At 41.1% G+C, this 13,934-nt stretch overlaps 1 long non-coding RNA gene across 1 annotated transcript; it reads left to right on the forward strand.

The window, feature by feature from the left end:
- The first annotated feature begins 280 nt into the window (after positions 1-280).
- Positions 281-13,934, forward strand: LOC140342780 (uncharacterized). The gene is made up of 3 exons (XR_011923151.1): positions 281-2,587; positions 3,496-3,560; positions 11,826-13,934. It is a non-coding gene; the product is annotated as an uncharacterized lncRNA (long non-coding RNA).

Consider the following 13,934-nt stretch of genomic DNA (forward strand, 5'->3'; position numbering starts at 1 on the left):
AATAACATGTTGATTTTATTATCATAAATCTGTATGTCCAAACTGTTTTGAGCTGCCTGGTGGAGGAGGGGGAACTCACTCAATTAGCATACCAAGAAGCTGAGCTATAGTCACAATTAGTATAACCTTGGGTCACGTAGAGAAATATTAATCATGTGCTTGTAACGCTTTGCTGAGAACAGCTGTATCTGTGGGATTTCAGGGTTAGATGATATATTTTGATGTTTTGTAGTTGGGAACTATGTGGGAGAGCAGAGTAACATGTACAAGGTGTGGATTTCAGGGTTAGATGATATATTTTGATGTTTTGTAGTTGGGAACTATGTGGGAGAGCAGAGTAACATGTACAAGGTGTAGCCTTGAGCAGCCGACTACATACCACGCAGCTGTCTATGAAAGCTGAATTGTATAAATGCTTGTATATCTCTACCATACGGCAGATTCTCCTTCAGCGTGCTGAGGCACTTCTTAGCTGATTGTGTGAATCCCGTGCCGCACGTAAATAGAGAACCTTCTGCTTCACTGAACTTCAAGGTCTCCTGGTGCTTCGAGATTGGGCGAGTTGCCCTCCACACTAGTACTCTATTTCTTTTTTTCTTTCTTTCTCTGGGAAATTACAATCATTACCCAAGTGAGCCTTATGATCAAAATTATAAGTTTTCTTGTCTTATTTGATGTTATGGCATTTTTTTTACAATCCTTGTGATTATTAAGTGTAGTAACAAGCATGTGTGTATTTGTCATCTTTATTGGCTTTAGCACAACAGTATTTGTTAAGTCTCCTCCATATTCAGTCAGTTTATGTAACTGCAGACCTTATTGAACAACTACAGAAGGATTAGAAGGAGGGGCATGTGTTGCATTAACTTTAGGAGACTCTGAATTTACCAGGGACTCCTAATTGGGGCATATTTTGAGGTCCCTGGCTGTAGTTGAGAACTTTTTAAACTTCCATTACCATTATATATTTTATCACCTCTCCAGTGTTCTCATTTCACATGCCTTTCCAATTTCTTAAACCTAAAATTAAATTACTTTCTCTTCACTTTTAAAGTATTCATGCAAAACTTAAAAAAAAAGTAGGGTTTTAAAATCATGTTCAATCTCACTAACATTTACTTACTTTTCCTTCATATAGAACACTAATACTCTGTATGCTCACATGTAATACTCATTAGCTAATCTCTCTGTAAAGGATCACTGAACTTGTTCTAACAGATACACCAATATTTCATTTCTCTTGTATCTAATAGATACCAGTTACACAGGCATATAAACTTCAACTAGCCTCGGACAGGCTTTAGCCTTGAGAGGAAACCTCACTGTCACACTGACAAATCAGACTTTTCTGCACTATGACAGTCTCTCTGACATTCTATCACAGACACTCACACTACAACAATATACTAACAGAGCCTAACAAACGTTAGAAATTGTACTTTTGTCTATCACACAGGAGTGGGGTAATGTCTTAAAAATAACACTCCAGTAAGATCAAGATCAATAAGGCACATCTTACACACAAAAGGTATTGTCTTGTAATAATTGTCATGGTGGAACAGGAAGAATAACTCTGTTCCCATAAATGCTTAGTGATGGTCACGTGACCAGAAGGGGTTCAGTTTCTCACACTGTAGGTGTTAGGCTTGGGACATATATGAAGTAACAATTGGATGTATTTACATAAATACCAAATCACAGACAGAACCCCCCTTGAGATAAGTTTGATTTTTGCACTTTATTCCCAGAATGCTGGTTATTGGACTTGTGAATAACTACTCCAGGTACTATCCATTTCATTCACCTGTCAGTATTGCTGTGGGACATTAGGTGTTTTATGACATGGGTCATATATCTTTTGCTAGGGAAAATGTGTTGTTGCTTATGGTAGAACTATGAATACTGAGTAGGTTTTTCATGAACTTTATCAAAATTATTATTTCCGGTTTTGTTACCCAGTGAAAAGCCAACAGACTTATTTATAGTGGATACAACCTGTTTTGAGTGGGGTAAATTATCTGTAAAATGTTTTGTTCAAAATCCAAAGGAGAGGTTTAACTCCAGATGGATCTCCTGCTACAACAACCTGCAAGAATTGATCCCTCACTGGGCACTGTGTATACTTCCAAAGGCTGAAAAGAGATGACCAAATAATGACTACTTCATTCTGTTTGCAGGATATCCCTGTTTCGCCTTACAGTTATAAATATAGCTTTTGATACTTCATAAACATTTAAAAAATTCTGTACTCAGATATAAAAAAAGGACTTCTGCTGAATGAGAAGCATTTAAAGATTAAAACTACTTCCGCTTTTGCATAAAACTGGTAACTTTCTAACCAAGCTGATGTGGTGATTTCTCTTTCCTTCTATTGTAGGGGATTCTAGAACATCAGCGGTGTGAGAGAGTTTCTTTTTGTATTACACAGTTTCATGTTTTGGGCTTTGTGTCTGGCACTGTCCATCATTATTAAAAATACCTTTTCCCTCCCTTTTAGTGAACTGTTCCGGAAGCGGTTCTCTGCAGTCTGTGCGTTCTACTGGAAGGAAAAGAGCTGAAGACAATTCCCTGTGTGATGATCTGTTGAGTAGGTATCCAAGGATGATGAACATGGTACAGGGAGAATCCAGGTCAACGTCGATGTTGCTGCCATAGAGACCAGTCTTTTAGGCTTTGTCAGAGTTTCGCAGACTCTTTGTAAACCATCAGAATATTGTAAACATCACTATTTTACAGGTTCATCATTCCTTTCGGTGAATCTGTGTTGTAATTGTACTGCTCATCTAAGTGTGAGTGTGAATCCATATTATTACCCTTGGAACCTGACAATGACTTTCTCTCTGCCTTTCTCATGGGGGTGGGGGGATTTCCGATGAGAAGCTGTAATAAAAATATATTTTTTGTCTTGTTTATGAAGCCAGAACTTGGTCTGTATTAATAAAAAAATGAAGGTAGCTGTTCCTTAATTTACTAGTGTACTTGTGCAGTAGTAACACAGGCACAATGATCCATTAAATGTACTTTTACACACAACAGCTAGAAGTAGGGTCTACAATGTATTGTCTACTTCTATAGGGTCTGAAGCGATATAGGACTGTAGGGCTGGAGATTATAGGAGGATGTTTATTACAGTACATTTGTGTTCAAGGTACCTATATAATTAGTGGTTTGGATGGAGACAGCATTTAGGAACTTTGTTTATACTTTTCTATTTTTGGTAATAGGCTGAGTAAATGTGTATTCACAATAAGTGCAAACAACTGTATCTGCTGACCAATGCGCCATAAATGATAGTTGGTCGAATTCAGATATTGTATAGTCATGCTCATGTGCAAATCCCTAATCTCCGGTCTATGTCATGTTGACTTTACCTCCAAAGGAGATATAGATCTATCTATTTTACATACCTTCGTTTACATATTACTGTCCATAAATCCCCAAAGCTCGTCCCTTCCCCTCCTTTTCCCTGTATATATGATGTTATGTTTCTTGCAGGCCCTTTCCCTCAGAGGACACAGCAGAGAACGATGATGACATATATAGCAGCTTGGAGGAATTGAGTAAGTTTTGTCTGTCACTTGATATTGAACTGTTTGTAAAATGATATGAATGAAACTAGGGAAAGTGGCTTTAGGATAATTCACAATTTGTTGGAGTTCATTCCACATTTTTTGTAGTATATTTAAAGTTTTGTAACTTTAAATCAAATATATTGTGACTTTCATATGTTTGCATAATTTAGAACTTATTTAGAACTGTTTAACTGTTATCTTTATACATTGCTTTCAAGAAGCAGAGAGCTGTGAACTTTTCCTAAACAGTAAACTTTTTCTAATCTTTCCCACCTGCCAGGCCACAGATTACAGCAGGACCAGAACAATATTATTTTAGTGGCATTTAGTGACAGACGAGTCTGTTGGATTGATAGTCTACAAATAGATGTCTGTAGGTAGTTTCCACATTTGGCAAAAATGACCTGGGCAGCTTTATAAGTAAGACCAGTGTCAGAATCCATATGTTGCATGAAATTAAATAAAATAGCTTAACAAAATCCAGAGTGGTTGATATTTTTGGTTGCCCCTTTCACTAGTTTCACTAGTTTCATTTGCTCCTGATACCCACCTTAAATCCATTCTCTGCTGCCTATTCTCCTATATGCTGCTAATTCTGCAGCAGTCCATCAGACTTATTATTTACTGCAAAGGACTAGAAATATTGTGGATGATTGTTCTTTATGTTGATGTAATTGGCTGTCAATTGAAAACAACATGCAATAATAGACCACAGACTAAATATTTACTGTATGTAGTATATACTGTACTTTATTTCTTTACCTATGTCTATATATAATTATAGAGAAAAAACAGACAACAAGTAGTTCTTAGGTCTTTATGCCACTGTCTTGACCTTGAAAAGCTCTAGGTAAATTTATTGTGAGGTCAAGTTATGCTTTAACCCCCCCCTAGCGGTACAGTCAGAGTCACACTCAGGGTCATTTAAAAAAAAAAAAACACATACCTTGTTCCGTTGGCGCCCCCCGGAGTCCTGCTGGTCCTCGGGCAGCGTCCTCCCTCTCTGATCTTCTTCAGCAACTGCAGAGACATTCCCTGGGGTTTCCCGGTGACGTTGGTGCATACGTTGGTGCTTACGTTGGTGCGAGCGGGAGGCGCAGCGGGAAATTCAAATATTTTGGATTGGATTCAATATAAAATAACTGTATTGAGTCCAATACAAAGAAATCTTGACATCATCATTGACTTTCAGCTTTAGTCAGTGGGTTGAACAAAAAGATGGCATAAAAATGTGAAGAACTTAAGCCGGTGTGGCAATTCCTTCGTTATGTCATTATCAATTAAGCAGATAAAAGGCCTGGAGTTGATTTGAGGGGGGGGGTTGGAGATTTTGCTGTGAACAGACAATATGTGGTCAAAGGAGCTCTCCATGCAGGTGAAACAAGCCATCCTTAGGCCGCAAAAACAGAAAAAACCCATCTGAGAAATTGCTACAATATTAGGAGTGGCAAAATCTACAGTTTGGTACATCATGAGAAAGAAACAAAGCACTGCATTAAAGAGGAGGAAACCCAGCATCTGGAGATGTCCATGAGTTCAAGACTACAGGCTGTCATTGCCAGCAAAGGGTTTTCAACCAAGTATTGGAAATGAACATTTTATTTTCAGCTTTTTAATTTGTCCAATTACTTTTGAGCCCCTGAAGTGAAAAGATTGTGTTTCGCTGTCCCCGGGCATCCTGCTGGTCCCCACAGGTCCTGGGGACACGTCCTTTCTCCTCGATCTCCAGCCACGAAGTGCAGAGACGTGATCTACAGGGTTTACCAGTGACGTTGGTGCGGGCGGGAGGATCGGCGGGAAATTCAAATACTTTTGTTTGGATTCAATACAAAATAACTGTATTGAGTCCAATACAAAGAAATATTCATATAATATTATAGATGAGCGAGTTTCTCAAAAATTGGATTCAGTCGGTTCGCTGAATTTTCCAAAAAGATTTGCTTCGATCCGAATTAATTCTCAGCGAATCGTGTTAAAAACGTCTATTTCCGGCCTGCAGAAAGCCTTGATAGTGGTGTAGAACACTGTGCCTTGCAGTAACACGCATAGGGAGTCTGCTGTGGTAGTGAAATAACACTGTGAGTCAGTATGACATGCAGATGAGAGGCGTCGCTATGCGAATCACTGCACACCACTTATTTGGGCAGTCATGGGGAAAAAATTGACTGAATAACTCAAGTATGAACTCAGCCTTGCAAGTCCATGTTAGCGTCAAGAAGAAGCGCACTCCTTTTACACCCTTGTCAGCTGATTCCACAAAGATGCCTACAGAACCTGTTCTATTAACCGCTTATAAAAGTAGAACGCCCCCAACAGAGTGGAGAGGGTGTCAGCACTAGTGTTGGTCGAATAACTCACTATTTGATTCGACCGCTATTCGGTCGAATAATGCATTATTGTTTGGGTGATCGAACGTCAAATTCGAACTCCATTAAAGGGGAAAAATTTGGGGTTTTTTTCTGGACTGTGTAGAGCTTCTACAGCCTATAAATACATTTAAAAAGACATGTCAAGACTCCCCCAGCTCTGCACAACATTGTACAAGTAGAAAAAAAATAAGGAAGTCTTTTTTCTGTTGCAGGCTGTACACAGGGTTCAGAGTACAGGCAGAGGTCTCTGAGGGGGGTCTTTCAGTCAAAAAAATAGCCAGCTACACAGCTTTGTTATAAGTTACAAGTGATAGGTCGCAGCAGGAGGAGGAGGAGGTGGTGGGCACTGAGACAGAGCGCGGACCGCATTGGTAACTGCATCTAGAGTAGGGTACTGGGCAGGTGGCAGCATCAGTAAGAGCAGAAGAAGGAGGCGGTGGGCCCCGAGACGAAGTTTGGACGGCATTAGTAACTGGCATCTAGAGTTGGGTACTGGGCAGGCGGCAGCATCAGTGAAAGCAGGAGGAGACGGAGCAAGGAGGGCATTACAATTTAAGGCCATCTCCTATATTGACAGTGTAGACGCTGTAGCTATTGGACACATGAATGGATGAGCGAGATTCCAATCTGTCCCTACCTACTATGTAGCGAAACCACATGAAAGGGATTGGGCTTGGAGGAATCAGCGGGGAAAGAAGACCCTGTTGAGCTGGAGTCTAGTCTGGCATCCAGAGCTGGGTACTGGGAGGAGGAGGCGGTGGGCTCTGAGACAGAGCAAGGAGGGCATTAGAAGTTAAGGACATTACCTATATGGACAGTGTAGAAGCTGTAGCTAGTGGAGACATTGCTTTGTATGACACTGCCTTTTCCTATCTGCTAGCTGTAACTTTCTAAAATGCAGCATGGACAGCCTTGTTAACTGGCATCCACAGCTGGGCAGACAACAGCAGTAACAGCAGGAGGAAGGGGTGGTGGGTTTTGGAACAAAGTATGGACGGCATTAGTATCTGGCATCTAGAGTTTTGTACTGGGCAGGCGGCAGCATCAGGAGGATACCACAGAGTGGCAAGGTGACATAGAGTGGAGATGGCAGCCGGTGACAGAGTGGGGCGATGGGTGGCAACACCAGTACCCGCTGATGAAGGTGGGTGAAAGAAGAAGCACTTGGCATCTGATGTGTGGCATCAGTTGGGAACTTAACTCCGAGGGGCTCTCGCTTCTGGCTCCAAGCGCCCAGGGCACGCCGGATGTGACCCACTCTGAGCACAGTGACAGAGTTTGACTGGGGGGGTACACCTGTTAAACGGTAATGCAGGTGTCCTAAGGCAAGCCCAGGGAGGACAGAAACCTCACGTGGAACAGAAGGGCAAAAGCTTGCTTGATCTTGATTTTCAGTCTGAATACAGACCATGAAAGTGTGGCCTCTTATTCCTTCCCATTTTTGGGTTAGGAGCAGGAAGTGTCAGAAAAATTACCACAGGGATAACTGGCCACAGAGTGGCACAATGACAGAGTCTGGAGTTGGCGGCAGCATTAAGTAGGCCACAGAGTGGCACAATGACAGAGTCTGGAAAAACAATCAGAATAAAATACAACATATCACAACATTTACAACACTCCGCACACAAACACTTCTAGAAGTGTCAGAAAAAGTGGCAAAAATCAAGAACAAAATCAAAGTCCCAGCATCAGAATTTTTCCTGGAGCAGAATTCAGAGATTCACGTTTTTCCACAATTCAGCATTTTTTCTGCATTTCCTGATCTCTAATGATTTGATCCATCTGAGCTCAGACATAATGAAATCTATCACTTTCCCAGGAACAAACAATTCATTGCACATGGCCACCCTGGTCCTTGCATGCCAGTGATAATATTTCACCACAGATAATATGATATAGATTGTTTCCCGGTTTACATTGGAAGTTGTCTGGGGGACCCCATACACCTTGTCCGAGTAACTCAAAAGTTTCAGCCTCCAAATTTTAGGCCTTCCTGCCACTCCTTCCCAAACCTGACAACTCCCCGCACAATTCCACCATGAAATGCTCAATAGACTCCTCTTGGGGACAACCTAAAGGACAATTTCTATCAGCTGCAAATTTTACATTTCCCCTAACAAACATTTTACTGTGCAAGGACAACCAGGTGACATCAAACACCTTTGCAGGTAATCTATGGCCATTTAGATATTTCAAACTTTCCTGCAGAGCCGATGTGACACAGTCTCTGAGTGCCAGTGGAGAGCAGAAGAAGGACCTGCAGACATTAGTAATGGTAGAGCTCTTTTCTTGTGCTGTTCTCCAGGTATGACTTCTCTATTCCCCATTTCCTCAGGAAATTCAAACTTGGGCGCAGGTATGGTGGAAGGTGACAATAAGACCATCTCCCCCTCTTTAGTGTATTTCCCCTTAACCAGCATTCTGCAAAGGGCTTTATCCATGCTCTGACTCTGCTTACCCACATGGGACGGACATTGGTATCCAGGCTCCCAAAATTCACTTTCAGGAACAAAGAGTCAAAAAATAGCCCCAGATTCAGCATCCCCAAACCCCCTTCTCTTCTCTGCAGGTGTCACTCTTCTTTTTATTAGGTTTAAACTATTCCCCCACAAAAGCTGGAAAAGCAAACGAATCAGCCTTGCAGATAGGCTTATCAGGCAATGAGAAGACCACAGACACATAGAGAAATACAGGGACCAGGTAGGTCTTTAACATCGCCACCTTTTCTCTATAGGTCAGCTTGAAATGTTTCCAACGTTGAACTTTTACATTCCCAGCTTCTAATTTCTCCTCCCAGTTTAATCTAGCATTGTCTTCTCTACCAAATGTAACCCCTAAGATCTTGATTTGGGTTGAGGCTATTGTGAACTGTGCCAGATGAAAACCAGGATCACCTTGCAAGGTCCAGAGAGCTTTACTTTTCTCCAGGTTGATCAGTGACCCTGAAGCTTGGGAGTAATTTCTTATAGCTGCAGTAGCGGCCTCATGAGGATTGGATATCACAGCATGTGCTACCATAGTCATTGGAGGGCTATTGGGAATTATCACCCCCTGGAATCCACATTTCTGCAAAGATCTCAGAAAAGGATCGATAGCAAAGACGTACAAAAGTGGGCTCAAGGGGCAACCTTGTCTCACCCCTGCCTCTACCCAAAAGGTGTCGCCTTGCCACCCATTGATGAGGGGGAAGCTCTCAGCTTCTCTGTATATACTGTGCCATACTTCAGCAAAGCTGCCCATAGGTAGTCATGGTCCACTCTGTCAAAGGCATTGGCCTGATCAAGACTGACAACATATTTACCATAGCCAAATACTTTACATCTCTCAAAGATCTCCCCTAATGAGATGACAGCTCCAGAGATGTTTTGTCTTTTCACCGTACCAAACTGACTGCTTTGTCAGTAGTGATGAGGAAAGACTAACCAGTCTAGAAAACAAAATTTTAGCTAGAACTTTCCTATCGACATTTAAAAGGGCTATAGGCCTCCAGTTCCTAATATCAATTGGTTCTTTGCCCTTTGACAGTAGGACTAAGGATGACAATCTCATGGACCGGGGCATCAGACGCTTTCCTAGACATATAAACCTCCACAAGAATAGGAGCCAGAATATCTCAAAATTTCTTATAAAATTCGGCAGTTATGCCATCAGGACCCGGTGCCTTCCTCTGGGACAACTTGTCTATGGCCTCTTTGACCTCCGCTGCTGTGAGGAGGGAAAAGTCTAAATTATTTGTGTCAGGACCTGGAGTTGTTGCCAAGAACTTGATCATCCTTTCATTATCTAAATCCTTTTTCTGGAATAAGACAGCATAGTATGTTTTTACAACTTCTAGGATTCCTGCACGGGAGTCCTGTAAAACCCCATGGGAATCCATGAGACCAGTTATCAGTTTCTTCTCCACTCCATCCCTGCAATTCTCAAAGGGATCTGGTGTTCCCGGGGTCCCGTAATCTCTTTCAAACTTTAAGGAGTTGTTTCTGCTGTACTGATATTGCTTGATTTCAGATTTTAGCTGGGTTAGCTTTTCCCCTGCCACCACCCCATCTGAGTAAAGGGACTCCAACTCTTTCCATAATCCCAGGTAATGCCTATATTTACTTTTTCCCCTATTGGCTGATAACCTCTTTAATAGAGAAGTGATGTCCTCCTTGACATCTTCCCACCAATCTGCATAACATTCATAGAAGTCCTGACTATCCATCTGTCTCTGCCGGAGACTTTCTACTTCTTCCTGTACAAGCTGCTCCTCTAAAAGGCTGGAGTTCAGTCTCCAGAGTCCCCTACCCATGTCCGGGCGCTTACCCACCCCCAAACAAAAATAAAGGGCAACATGATCCGAATAAGGCACTAATTTCTCCTTCCTATCTGTGACAGTTTCTGTACAACTCACCAGGGCTAGGTCAATTCTACTCCTCCATTCACCTGAGAAATAAGTGAAACCTGGGGTCCTTCCCCCATAGGCGAACACATCATATAACCCGGTCTGGGGGATGATTTGGCTGAGGACCCTGGCATCACCACGCCCTGTTCTTCCTGAGGACATCTAACATCAGACATCTACCCATTGATATTTCTGTCAATCTATGGATTATTATATCCCTTGTATTAAAAAGAATGGCAAACCCTGCATAAGGCTTAGCAGCCAGGGACCAAAATGAGGGTCTGGTCTGCAACTCGGCCTCCGCATCACATATTGACTTCACCGAGGACAGGCGAGTCTTCTGCAGGAAAAACACACAATGACAGAGTCTGGAGTTGGCGACAGCATCCGGAGGCCACAGAGTGGCACATATACAGAGTCTGGAGGTGGTGGCAGCATCAGTAGGCCACAGAGTGGCACAATGACAGTCTGTCATCAGTAGACTGGACAGGCGAGTTCTTCTTGGGGCAACTATGTACTCCTATCCGCTTGCATCATCAAGAATTCGTTGGCCAAATTGCTGCTGTGGCTGTACATGAATCACATTTTAGCCAGTGGGTTGTAAAGGACATCTATTGTCCCTGACCGTAGTTACAGCTCCACACGTCGGCGCTGCCGTACACTTTGGCAGACAGCGACAGGCTCAAGGACTGGCCCATTTTCTGTTCTACATATTTGCGCAGGGCTGGTACTGCCTTTTTTGCAAAGAAATGACGGCTTGGCACAAGCCATCCGTTCTCTGAAAGGTGCAGAGTCCACCACTTGGAAAGGGAGGGACTGCAAGCACCAGCAACTTGAACAGGAGCACATTCAGCTTCTGCGCTGTTGGATGAGTGCACGCATACTGTTGTCTCTTGGCAATCGCTTCGGTGATCGATTCCTGACGCAATGACTGACAAGGAGTAGAAACATCTGGACCAGCAGAAGGTATAAATGACATACAGCTCCCTTCGGCTGAGGTGGTGGAGCCTTGACTGCCTGAAAGCCAGTGCATGCCACTGGGTGATGCAGAGGTTGCTGCAGCAGGCTGGACCACCACTTTTTATATATATAACGTTAAATATACACGTGCGTTGATGGAATGAGAGCTGTATAATGGCTATTTGGATCCCCAAATATTCTTTCCCTGCACTTGTAAATGGCTTTTCTAGCACTGTCCCTAGCGCCTTCTGACGTCTCTCCCTGCACTAAGATGCTGTGAAATTATCCCTCCTATCCTTTCCCTGCACTTTTAAATCGTTTTTTTAAATTTTGGAGCATATTTTTTATCAGATATAATATGATATATATAGATATTTTATGTGAGCTTTGTAGTATTTTTGATGCAAATTTCAAATCTGTTTTCAGTTTTTCTCTAGCATGTCTAGTTTTTGTGATGCAGCTAATAATATATTGTGTGAAATACGTTAGAAATAGCCTTAACATATTACAACACTTAACAACAGTTTTCTTTTTTTTAAGATTACAGATTACAGCCGATGAAGATTCTGAACCAGAGACCTTTACACAAGCAGAGCTTAATGATCTTGTTCAAGATCCAAATTTAAAGACAAAGCAAAACTTCTTGCTTCAAGGCTTAAACAGAATCACTTGCTTGCAAAGGGTGTAACTGTAACTCACTACAAAAAACAAAATCGTACCTTGACAACCTTCTTCACTAGTGATGGCTCACTGTGCTACTGTCATGATATCCATCTGAATGGCGTATCTTGATTAATTCCTCTAAAAGAAGCTTGAAAGCAGACTTACTACATAATGGTAATTACAAACCAAGTTTACCAATTGCCTATTCCGGTAACCTAAAGGAGTCCTATGACAACATGAAGTTACTACTTGATGCATTTCAAAATAAAACACACCAGTGGAACGTCTGTGGGGATATAAAGGTCATTAGCTTGCTGATAGGATTTACAAAATATTGCTGTTTCCTATGCCTGTGGGACAGCCGATCTATGGGAGACTAATGTGTCTACCAAGAGATATCTATAAGCCCGGAACAAGCAGTGTCAAGTTTCTGCTTCTGGTTGATCCGCATAAAATATTTCTGTCACCTCTCCATATAAAGTTAGGCTTGATACCTTGTGAAGGCCATGGTTAAATCAAACTGCATGGGTTTTCCAGTACCTTGTTAAGAAGTTTCCAAACATAAGCACTGCAAAAATGAAGGAAGGGATATTTATAGGGCCACAGATCAAGTCTGTTTTGCAGAATTATGTTTTCAAACAATCTCTCACCACTTTGGGATAAATTCAAGGGGCAACCATAAGTCTCCTGCAAACAAGGAAGGCGTTCAGAATCTGCTTTATTCATACCAGAAACTGGATTGTTGCATGTCAAAATACATTTCTTGCACTCACATCTAGAATTCTTCCCAGAAAATCTTGGTATGGTGAGTGACGAACAAAGAGAACATTTTCATGAGGACATTCAGTTAATGGAGCACCGCTACCAAGGTTTCTGGAATGAAAGTATGATGGCTTTGATCTCTCAGCACCTGAGCTAGAAGCATGGGATAAAGCTGGATAAAGCTGGATAAAGATGAAGCTGGATGCTGTGCCGCGACAATCCAGAGTACACAAGAAAATCATACTCTAAGCATTTCTGAAGAAACAGTAGTACCTGACTGACACTGGTCAGTAGATCTTTTCCTGCAGTGTGCCTTATTTTAGATGATGTATTAACATTCACTTCAATGGTGCTTATGTTTTAGAACAAAATACAGCACGTACAATGTTTACTATAATAGTACTCATAATTTAGGAACTGTATGTGTTAGGGAAAAACTGTAAACAGATCAAAATTCTGCTTGAACAACTGAAAAGTTTGCTTTTGTTTCTGATGATTATCAAAACTAATTTTTTGTTGACATGTAATTGATTAGTCTGTTCAGTTGCTTCTATGGAGGCTAAATTAGAAATATGCATGAGTTTTCTTCTCAATAATTCTCTTAGTGTTTCTCCTTTCCTTATTTCAACTTTAACTAAACCATAAAATCTTTTAATCTTTATAATAGGAAATATTTGAATAACTATGCAAACAATAATAATAAGTCAAATTATGAATGGATTTAACAGAATGTTTTGCATTGCATATGTTACTGATGATTTTGACCATTCATTAATAGATTTTCTAAATTTTCCCCTCCAAGAATCACCCGACATTGTTGACCCCTCGTGTTCTATTCCATTAAGTTCACCCCAATGATGTTTAAAAATTATATCAGCTTATTTGAATTGTTTCATTTAATGTATTCAATAAACCCTTATCTTTCAATTTCCTTGGACAATTCCTTCCAAGGAAAATTCCCAATTAAAGGTATATTAAATTGGATAGGAAGGATACATTCTTTGTATCGAAGGAAGTTAGATAAATTCTAATTCCTTGCAAAGTTATTGCCATATTATTCCCTTCAAAACAATTTATTCCTCCACGTTCTCGTGAATGTACACATCCTCAAAAATTTGTACTCTTTCTTTTGTCATCATTTGAAAACAAACTTTCTTCCCCTTTAATTCATGAGTTTTAACATTTTTATTATAGCTGAACATAAATTTTGATTATGAAAACAAA

This window comes from Pyxicephalus adspersus, chromosome W (genome assembly GCF_032062135.1).
Source record: "Pyxicephalus adspersus chromosome W, UCB_Pads_2.0, whole genome shotgun sequence".
Lineage (NCBI taxonomy): Eukaryota > Metazoa > Chordata > Amphibia > Anura > Pyxicephalidae > Pyxicephalus > Pyxicephalus adspersus.